Here is a 12,027-nt window from a genome sequence, read left to right on the forward strand (position 1 = left end):
CAAAGTAGCACATGCTTACAAAATGTAATAAATTCTTAATTATGGATTTTAATCACTCCCTACTCCCATACACTTCCTATCAGGATATCAGTTAATAGATATACGAGTCAGTGAGAAGACCAAGTGCTCTCTACACCAGTCCAGGAAACTCATCTAGCTTGAAAAAAAAGGACATGCTTCAATGGGTAAAATAGTAAGGAGCATATTTATGAGTCCAAATTAATTAAATAGAATCCACAGGATACACATTTTGCTTGCTTTAATGTTATAAAGTGTTCCTGAGTGTCAATCTTCTATCAGGACTTGAGGATGCTGGGTGGTTTTTGTGGATTTTTTTCATTCTGTTTTTCTTTATTTCTTTCTTCACCATAGAATCTACTTGATTTAATTTCTTTCTTTTAGCACTTAACATAAACTACCTAGGTACTAGTATGATGAGGTAATTTAGTAGGATTTTCCAGTGAAATACATCCTGGTCACTTTTCTCACTGCTGTGACGGAACACCTAGCAAATATACTTAAAGAAGGAAGGATTTATTGTGGCTCACTCTCTGAAGATTTGGAAAGCATTATGGTAAATGTATATGTCAGATAATGATACTCTATCCACAGTCAGAAAGCCAAAAGATGAATGCTGGTACTCATCTCACTTTGATTTTTTTATTTAATCTTCTACCTTAACACATGGGACAGTCTAACTTTTCTACCAGCCTCAATGGACCTAACCTACAGACTTCCTCACTTATAGATGAGGCTAAATAAAACTGGTAAGTACCTAATATGAGTGACAGCAGAAGTTAAAGTAGAACATAAACATAAAATTAAATCTATTTAAAATGATGAATCTGGAAAATAGAAAAAAAGAATACTAACAGCATATGTAAATTTTCAATGAATGTCAATTTTCCAGCACCCTATAGGAAGAGACAGGGGTAAGCTAGTGAAAGAGGGAGGGAAGGAGAAAGGTGTTTCTAGATGGATTTTGTTCTCTTTTTAGTTCTGAGGGCCAACAACAAAGCCTAGTATATAGGAGGCAAGTGTTCTCTCATGGAACTGTAACCCAAGACCATCAAATGAAATCTCTATCACAGAGACTTGAAGTTACAATCCTCCCAAGTCCAATTGTTGATGGTATTGAAGAGAGAACTGACTTTAGCTTTCAACTTTCACTTTCATTGTTTGTGGAAAGTCCTTCTAATATTTCTTCCAGTGGTCTAGACCTCAAGTCAGGAATCCACATTACTGGAGTCCTCCTGCTAGGAATGAAGGTATTTGTAAGAGATACTTGGGTATTCTATTTTGCTAGCAGATTACAGAGACAATGAACCACAAGGACAAAAATTTTCATAAATGTTTAATTGTTAATTACTTTAAGTACAGTAATTGGGAGCCTAAAGAGAGTGCTCAGTGGTAAGAAGATTGATGCAAAGACATGAAGGCTGGAATTCAAATCCCCAGCACCCACATAAAAAGGAGTTGGGGCTACATGAGCTTGTAACTCCTGCCGGAGGAAGAGAAAAGTCTCTAGAGCATCCTGACTGTCAGAACAAGGCAAGGAGTGAGAGAACACCCAGTGTCTTCTCTAGGCTTCAATATGCAATTCAACACTCATATGCACACAGCTGTGTGCCCATGCATTCCCCACCCCCACACACACACACTTGAACACCCAAATTTTACTGCTCATCTTATGACTTTCCTTTTGCCTTTGGAGAGATGTTGCATTGTATGACTCCTGTGTCCTTTAAAATGTGGATAAGAATCCTAACAATAGACCCTAATCCAAAGAGCAGATGCAACATTGCTTTGTTAGATCTCAGTCCCTGGACTCTAAAGACTTAGGTAATGGAACTATGCACTCAGATGCATCTGAGAACAGGAAATCACACCTTAGGGCTTCCCTCATGGCAGTCATGGATGTCACTGCCAGTTGAGGCTTCCTGTTACACTCCGAGGTCTACTCTAATCATCTTTTCCTCACCAGGCTCCTAATGTTCACAAATGGCCAGCACACAATGCCTTCTGTTTACTTCACAGCCCCAAAGATTCTAGCTGTTCTGTGTTCCAAAATGAAAGATTCCCCCCTCCCTCCAGGAGAAGAAGCCTAGGGAGAATGAGGACTAAAACAGAAACTCCCACTTCCCAAGAAGCTGAAACTTACGAGATTCCAAGTACCTTTCCCTAAGTTTAAATCACAGTAAACAGTTGCTGGAGAAAGGAAAACTCAATTGGTTTTAGCTGCAAGCAGCAGACTTTCCCACCAGCAAAGCTGTCTTCAAGCGATGCAAAGTTCTAGAAATGTTGCTTTCCTGACTCATTACTCACCCTGAATTGAGTTTTTTCATGATTCTGCTGTCATAAATTTATCTATCCTCCAATAGGAAATTTCTCACACAAACCCCTGCAAATAGACCCAATAAATTCACTGATTCTCCAAGATGAACTTGGAGAATTCTTACTTTGGTCAGTTCTTGGTTCTATCTTAGGTAACCAGACATTTGCTCACAACACCCCCAGAAGTTCCAAAACACTTCCCATTGTCTCTGACAGAGTGAGTCCATTTCTGTTGCCTCTTGAAGACCCTAATTAGCAGGCTTCAGGCAACCATTTAAGCTTGATAAGCTCAAGGTAAGAATTCTTTGCTATGTGTTAGATTGGTAGTAAGTTGAATTAACTAACATCTTTTCCTCAGCTAGGTGACCGACCGCACAGTCACTCATTTAAAAATCATTACAATGTCGGCCATCTATGCACCTCCACTTTGAGGTTAAAATAATTGGATTTCAGACTCTTTTTATTTCAAATGTGAAGTCCAAAACTCTTAAAAGAGTTTCTACCACAGAGGGTGGAGATGACTGGAAGAAATTCTCATATGCTTATCAGTGAGTTTGAGCCTAATGCTTTCCAGTTTATGGGCATGCTGATAAGAAAACAAATTGAAAAATGCAGAAAGTGGAACCAGGCTTGGCTATCTCCCATGCACATTTTTCCTACTACTCCAGGCTTTTCATTCTACTCCCTGAAATTTCAAGTCACCCTTGGCTACAAATGAAGAAGTGAAGTTTTATATTTTAGGCTTTTTTTGTTTGATTGTTTGTGTGGTTGGGGTTGGGTGGGTGGTGATTGTTGTTGATTGGTTGGTTTGGTTTATTTTTTTAACTGTATATCAGAAACTTTCAAATGTTTCTTTCAGTATAGTCTCCCAAATGACTTGATATTTGTAAAAATAACCACAAAATATTAGGCTAAATCATGGAAAACCTATGTCCAGGATTATACTTTTTATTTTCCTATCATTTTGTGAATATACATGTAATTGAAACAATGGTGAGTTGAGCATGAGTGCCATTTAAATTTAAACATATTAGGTGGTCCACTGTAAGCAAAATTGAATATTTCTTGATTTGGCCCATGAGGTTCTCTAGAGCAGTTTGTTCCTTGAACTTGTGTTTATCTATTGTGACAAAGCTAAACAGAGTCTATCTGTGCTGTAGGCATAACTATGATATGACATATTGTAATAATTTTTTCTTAGATAAGTAAAAAAAAGTGGTAATTTGAGAAATTTCTGATTCTTGGTTATATTAGGGTTCTTGAAAGGAACAGATTTTATATAATATATAATGTATATTATTGGAAATATTACATAATATAAAATATTTATATTGATATAGAATATAAATGCATTATATATATGCATATATGTATGAAATTTATTATAATGGATGACAGGCTGTAGTTCAGCTAGTCCTACAATGGTTGTCTACCCACAGAAGGTTCAAGAATCCAGTAGTTTTTCAGGCTCAGCTGGTCTTCACTATAACCTAGGATCCTGAAAAGCAATAAGTTCTAATGCCAGCAAGGAATAGACTTACCAGTGAGAGCAAACAGGCAAAATGATTAAGCATCCTTTTCCCTTGTTCTTTGTATAGGCTTCCATCAGATGGTGTGGCCTAGATTAAAGAGGTGAGTCTTCCTATTTCAAAAGATCTGTATTAAAGTTGTAAGTTCTCCCTTCAAAAAATCTAGTGTGAGTATGTTCCTAGATAGGATCTTTTCTTCCTTGGTAGTTCGCTAAGTAGTCTAGGCTAGCTCTTGTTTCCTTCTCCCCAGTGCTGGAATTATACATATATGCCATTATGCTCAGCTTCTGCTTATGACTTCTGCAGTTTCAATTCAGCTCTTCACATTTGCATAACAAGCACATTATCTTGAGCCATCACCTCAGCCTGACGTCCCTGGGTATCTTTGTTAGGAAAGGCATCCTTGTGCATTTGTGTGTGTGTGTACATGTTTGTGGAGGACAAAAGGCTAAAGTATACCTCAGTTGCTTTACCATCCTATTGTTTTTGAGACTGTCTCTCACTGAACCTGATGTTCACTGGTTGGCAAGACTGGTTCAGTGGTGAAGAGGAATCACTGCTCTGGTAGACATCCCAAGTTCAGTTCCTAGCACCCTCCTCCATCAACTCTCAACCAAAGAAGATGAGTTTCTTGAGGCATCAGATGACAAGGAGCATTTGTAAGGGAGCTGCTTGGAAAGGGTATTCTAAAGTGGATTCTATTGTGGCAAAGATGGAGAACCACAGAGAGTGTGGGTAGAGTGGAAGGTTGGGAGGTGTATAGTGCTCCTGCCTATGAACACAGTGAAAGGGCACTGGGAATGTCGAGCTGATAAATGGCCAGAAAGCAGGGAATGTTACTATAGTGCTCTCTGAGCATCATAGGACCAATGGCTAGTAACAACAATTACAAGTTTGTATGTGTGTGTACACATGTGGAGGCCAGAGTTCTCTTCCACAGAATGGATTCAAATGTAACCAATCTTCCCACACAGACTTTGTAAATAATCTTAAAATGAATAACTTTTTACCTTCTACAAAGAGACAAATATATGTTTTAACCCAAATTAAGAAACCTTTACTTGTAGTAAGTTCACTGAAATTGCAATGTCCTCAAATTCTAATCCCCCAGTGTTATCCCAGCTTTGTAGCTCACCACCTGCTGTGCCCTAACTCCCTGATATTTATATCTGTCCCCAATTCCTACTGGACCACACAGATCTTCTGTACAGCCCTATTGCTCCAACCCATTCCTTTGGTCATACATAGCTCCTGCAGTTTCTCTCTACCTGGAAACCCACAGGTGGATGACGATTCTTCAGTACACAGAACCATGTATGAGTTCTTCGCTATCTGTCCTATGCTCCAATTCCAACCCACAATCTTATCACTAGTTTTGTAGCAGACTATCTCCTGTGATGCCTCCCCCCTACTTCTTTGTCCCATTACACATCCAGCTTTCTTTTTACCTGTGGACACTTTAGCTGCTCCCCAATAGCCAACCCCTATTGCTTACTTTCAGCTCACAACCCTAGAAACATATTTTACCTGATGCCCAGTGCCCATAACTGGAAGAATCTTACCAGGCATGCACTATCAAACAACTTAAAACAGCCATATTTCTCTAAGAAACAGAAAGGGCAACAGAAACCAAGGAAACAGAACACCCAACAAAGACAAGTCCAGATATCAGAACCTAGAATTATAATCATTTCAAACTTAGATGTCTAGACATCAGCCAAAAAAAAAAAAAAACCAAAAAACAAACAAACAAACAAATAAAAAACAATAAAAGGTAGAACAATGTGTCACCAATAGAGCCTAGGAACCCAGGTACTGTAGTCTCAGAGAACTGCAACATAGGTAATGCACAAGACAAGGATTTCAAGAAAAAGCTTGTCTCACAGGCATTCCAACACACTTAAGGTCACAAGTGAGACCACCATTACCTGGCCCAAGTGGGACCTGACTGGAGCATAGAAGACCCAAGTACAGCTGGGAACAGAATCCTTCCATGTTTCATCTGTGCCCCAGAGCTAATGCTATGCCACTGGTCTCTGAACCATAATCCCTCACAGAGAGACCTTGTCTGCCAGGAGTGCTGACACACCAAAAGTCACAGGGTCACAGGCTAACAGGAGGGACAAGGTGCAGTCAGAGACAGCAAGATCAGCTAACACAAGAGATAACCAGATGGCAAGAGGCAAGCACAAGAATATAAGAAACAGAAATCAAGGCTATTTAGCCTCATCAGAACACTGTTCTCCCACCATAGCAAGCCCTGGATACCCCAATTCACCTGAAGAGCAAGATTGTGATCAAAAACATGTTTCATGATGATAATAGAGGACTTTAAGAAGGATATAAATAAATCCCTTAAAGAAACACAGGACAACACAGGTAAAAAGATTGAAGGCCTTAAAGAAGAAAGATATAAATACTTTAAATACTTTAAAGAAATACAGGAAAATACAACCAAACAGGTGTAGTAATTGAAAAATACCATTGAGTATCTAAAAATGAAAATAGTTACAATAGAGAAATCACCAAGTGAGACAACCTTGAAGATAGAAAACTTAGGAAAGATATCAGGAGCCCCAGATGCAAGCCTCACCAATAGAATACTAGAGATAGAAGACAGAATCTCAGGGACAGAAGATACCATAGAAAACATTGACACAACAGTCAAAGAAAATAAATCATGCAAAAAATTTCTTAACGCAAAACTTCCATGAAAGCCAGGATACAATGAAAAGACCAACCTAAAAATAATAGGTAGAGGAGAGAGCAAAGATTCCCAATCAACTCAAAGGGCCAGAAAATATCTGCAACAAAATAGTATAAGAAAATGTTCTTTACCTAAATTGAGAGATGTCCATAAACATACAAGAAGCTTCCAGAATGCCAAATAGATTGGACGAGAAAAAAAATTCTACCCACTACATAATAATCAAAACACCAAATGCAGAAAACAAAGAAAGAGTATTAAAGCAGTAAAGGAAAAATGCCAAGTAGCATATAAAGGCAGACCTATCAGAATTATACCATACTTCTCACCAGAGAACAAAAGCCAGAAGATCCTGGGAAGATGTCATACAGATCCCAGGAGAACACAAATGTCAGCCCAGGCTACTATATCCATCAAAACTCCCAATTACCATAGATAGGGAAATCAAGATATTCCATAACAAAACCAAATTTAAACTATATCTTTCCGCAAACAGCCAACCAATGGATAACAGATGGGAAACTCCAAAACAAAGAGGGAATCTACACCCAAGAAAAAGCAAAAAAAAGATTAATCTTTTCTCAAAAAAATGAAGAAAAAATAGCCACACAAACATAATTGTACCTCTAACAACAAAAATAACAGGAAGCAACAATCACTGGTCCTTAACATCTATTAATATCAATGGACTCAACACCACAATAAAAAGACATAGACTAACAGAATGGATACTTAAGGAGGACCCAATATTTTGCTGAATACAGGAATCACACCACAGTGACAATGAAAAAAACATTACGCAGAGTAACTGGCTGGAAAAAAATTCCAAGCAAATGGTCCCAAGAAACAAGCTGGAATGGCCATTATAATATTGAACAAAATCGACATTCAACTAAAACTTATGGAAAAAAATGAGGAGGGACCCTTCATACTCCTCAAAGGAAAAAAAAATTACCACGATGAATCATCAAGTCTGAACATCTATGCTCCAAAGTCTATGTCACCTACTTTCATAAAAAAATAACTTTACTAAACTCAAAGTACACATTGAACCGCATACAATAATAGTGGGAGACTTCAACAGCACACTTTCACCAATGCACAGCTCATGGAAACAGAAGTCAAACAGCAACACAATGAAACTAACAGAAGATATAAATCAAATGGATTTATGAGCTACCTTTAGAACATTCCACCCTAAAACAAAAGAATATTCTTTACTTTTAGCACCTAAAAGTACTTTCTCCAAAATTTACCATAAAATCGATCACAAAACAAGCCTCAACAGATACAAGAAGTTTGAAATAATCCCATATATCATTTCAGATCACCATAGACTAAGACTGGACTTCATTAACAACAAAAACAATGGAAATCACACACACACACACACACACACACACACACACACACACACACACACACACGCGGAACCAGAACAACTTTCTACTCAATGGTAATTTGATTAAAAAAGAAATGAAAGAAATTAAAGATTTTTTAGAATTTAATGAAAATGAAGGCACAACATATCCAAATGGATGGGACACAATGAAATCAGTGCTAAGAGGAAAACTCATAGCTCGGAGTGCCTCCAAAAAAAAAAAAAAAAAAAAAAAAAAAAAAAAAAAAAAAAAAAAAACTGGTGAGAGCATACACTTGCAGATTAACAGGACACCTGAAATTTCTAGATCAAACAGAATCAAATACTTCAAAGAGGAGTAGATGGCAGGAAATAATTGAACTCAGCTGAAATCAATGAAGTAGAAACAAAGATTATACAAAACATCAACAAAATTAGGTGTTGGTTCTTTGAGAAAATCAACAAGATAGAAAAATAATTAAGAAGACTAACTAGAAGGCACAGAGACAGTATCCTAATTAACAAAATCAGAAATGATATGGGAGATATAACAACAGAAAATGAAGAAATTCAAAAAATCATTAAATCCTACTACAAAAGCCTATACTCAATGAAAAATGAAAAATGGATAAAATGGATAATTATATAAACAGATAACAAGTGCCAAAGTTATATCAGGATCAGATAAACCATCTAAACAGTCCTGTAACCCCTAAAGAAATAGAAGTCATTAATAGTCTCCCAACCAAAAAATGTCCAGGACCAGATGGGTTTAGTGCATAAATCTATCAGACCTTCAAAGAAGAACAAACTACCAATATTCTTCAAATTATTCCAGAAAATAGATACAGAAAGAACATTAGTGAATTTGCTCTATGAAGCCACAGTTACTCTGATATTTAAACCACACAAAGACCCAACAAAGAAAGAAAACTTCAGACCAATTTCTATTACGAATATTGATGCAAAAATAAACAATACAATCCTTGCAAACCAAACCCAAGAACATATCAAAGCAATCATTCACCGTAACCATTCCCAGGGATGCAATGAATGTTAAATATACGGAAATCTATTGAAATAATCCACTATATAAACAAACTCAAAGGAAAAAAAAACTACATAATCATCTCATTAGATGCTGAACATGCATGTGACAAAATTAAACACCTTCATGTTAAAAATCTTAGAAAGATCAGGAATTGAAAGCAATACCAAACCAGTAGCCAACATCAAAGTAAATGGGGAGAAACTTGGAGCAATCCCACTAAAATCAGGGACTAAACAAGCCTGCCCACTCTCTCCCTACCTATTCAACACAGTACTGGAATTTCTAGGGAGATCAGTTAGACAACAAAAGAGGTCAATGGGATACAAATTCTGAAGGAAGAAGTCAAAATATCACAATTTACATATGATATGATAGTATACTTTAGTGTTCCCCAAATTTCCTCCAGAGAACACCTTTAGATAATAAACAACTTCAGAAACGTGGTTGGATATAAATCAGTAAAGTAGCCTTCCTCTACTCAAAAAAGCAGTCTACAGATAAAATGCAATCCCCATCAAAATTCCGACTTAATTCTTCACAGAGATGGAAAGAGCAATTCTCAAATTCATGCAGAAGAGCAAAAAAACCCAGGATAGTGAAAACTATTCTCAACAACAAGAGCACTGTGGGCATTACCCTTCCTGGCCTCAAGCTCTACTATAGAACAATAGTGATAAAAACCACATGGTATTAGTAAAACGCAAGTGGGTAGGTCAATTGAATACAGGAATAATATCCAATATATACAAAGAACTCAAGAAATTAGACTCCAGTGAACCAAATAACCCTGTTAACAATGGGGTACAGAGCTAAACAAACAATTTCCATCTAAGGAACCTTGAATTTCCATGAAGCAATTAAAATATGTTCAACATCCTTAGTCATCAGGGAAATGCAAATCAAAATGATCCTGAGATTCCACCTCACACCAGTCAAAATGGCTAAGATCAAGAATCTTCAGTGACAGCAGATGTTGCAGAGGATTTGAAGGAAGAAGAACACTCCTCTCTAGCTAGTGGAATTGCAAGCTGGTAAATCAGCCTGGCAGTTCCTCAAAAAATTGGACATAGTACTATCTGAGGACTAAGCAATATTACTCCTGGGCATGTACCCAAAAGATGCTGCAACATATAACAAGGACAGATGTTCCACTATGTTCATAGAGCCTTATTTATAACAGCCAGAAGCTGCAAAGAACCCAGATGTTCCTCAATGGGTGGACAGAGTGGATAAAGAAAATGTTGTACATCTACACTACTAAGCTAATAAAAACAATGACTTCATGAAGTTCACAGGCAGTTGAATGGAACTAGAAGTATCATCCTGAATGAGGCAACCCAGTCACAAAACAACACACACGGTATGGACTTACTGAAAAGTGGATATTAGCCGCAAAGCTTGAAATACCCAAGAAAAATTTCACAGATCATATGAAGCTCAAGAAGAAGAAAGATCAAAGTGTCCTTTGGTCCTAAGTAGGATGCTTCAGTCCTACTTAGAATGGGGAACAAAATAATCATGGGACGTAGAGGATAGGAGGGACTTGGGAGGAAGGAAAGAGGGGGAGGGCAATTAGGGGGCAGTATCAGGTGTTAGAGGAGTCGTGCGAGATGTACAGAGGGTCTGGAAATTGAACAGAGGTGTCTAGCAATGAAAGATGAGGAACTCGTGGGAGCCACCAGAAAGTCCCAGATGCCAAGAAATCAAGAGGCTCCCAGGACCCAAAAGGGATGACAAATGCTGAAATACCTGACAAAGGGGAGCAAGAACCTGTAAAGACCATATCCAGAAGTTAGCAATGTCCCTTTTTGAGAGATGGGGCTACACACCCTTCTCAATAATTTTAACCCAGAATTGTTCCTGTCTAAGGAAATACAGGGACAAAGACTGGATAAGAGTCTGAAGAAAAGTCTATCCAGAGACTGCCCTAACTGGGGATCTGTCCCATAGGCAGCCACCAATCCCAGACACTATGACCGATGACAAGATTTATTTGCTGACAGGAACCTAATATAGCTGTTCCTGAGAGCCTCTGCCAGAGCCTTACCAAAACAGATGCAAATGCTTGCAGCTGACTATTGGAATAAGCACAAGGACTCTAATGGATGAGTTAGGGGAAGGACTGAAGGAGCTGAAGGGGAATTCCCAACCTAGGTGAATGCTAGGGCAATGAGTTGGGGGCAGGTGGGTTGAAGGGAGCAACCGCATAATAACGAGGGGGAGGACAGTATGGGATAGGGTGTTTGCAGAGGGGAAATTAAGAAGGGGGATAACATTTGAAATGTAAATAAAAAAGACAAAGAATTATTAAGATATATGTTCAAATACCTTAAAGATTATATTAATAAATGACATTAATATATGAATTAATAAATTAATTAATATATGAAAACTCAGACAAAGAGTATACAGTTCAAGACTGAGAGTCAATAAAATAGTCCAAACTGAGGGAAAACTAGAAATAAGAAATTTAAGAACGAGAACAGAAACTTTAGAAGCAACTTTTGCCAACAGAATACAAGTGAAAGAAGAGAGACTGTCAGGAACCGGAGAAAAAAATAAAGAAAAATGATACCTGGGTCAAAGAAAATGTTCGATCTAAATTTAAAAAGAAAAACCTATAGCCAAAATATCAAGGAAATCTGGGATACTATGGAAATACCAAATCCATAAGAATAGATAAAGAGAAGATACCTAGGTCAAAGACATTGAAAGTGTTTTCAAAACTCATAGAAGAAATTTTCCCTAACCCCTAACCTAAAGAATTTCCCTTAGCCTATCAAGGTAGAACAAGTATGAAGAACACCAAACAGAGTGGAACAGAAAAGAAATTCCCAGTGATAAATGACAATCCAAACACTAAGCATAGAATAAAGAAAGAATATTTAAAAGCTCTAAGAAGAGAGAGGGTAGAAGGAGAAAAGCCATGGCAGGACAATGGAGGCTGACATTAAGATTCTGCTCTGTATTTACAGGATGTTATCAATGTTCTTAAGGGATGGATGGCACCGGGCTTTGTATGATTAAGTGGGCAATTATATCTTGT

General features: G+C 37.6%; 1 long non-coding RNA gene across 2 annotated transcripts in view; it reads right to left on the reverse strand.

Annotated features, from left to right (window-relative positions):
• LOC116911763 overlaps positions 1–12,027 on the reverse strand; it is a 256,137-nt gene that overhangs the window by 23,386 nt on the left and 220,724 nt on the right. The window contains exon 6 of one of the 2 annotated variants that reach the window (XR_004389338.1): positions 11,697–11,707. The exons of the other annotated variant lie outside the window; for it this stretch is intronic. This is a non-coding gene — a long non-coding RNA (uncharacterized LOC116911763). Of the gene's footprint in view, positions 1–11,696; positions 11,708–12,027 lie in introns of those variants that run through there. 2 annotated transcript variants of the gene reach the window in all.

Source organism: Rattus rattus, chromosome 10, assembly GCF_011064425.1.
Source record: "Rattus rattus isolate New Zealand chromosome 10, Rrattus_CSIRO_v1, whole genome shotgun sequence".
NCBI lineage: Eukaryota > Metazoa > Chordata > Mammalia > Rodentia > Muridae > Rattus > Rattus rattus.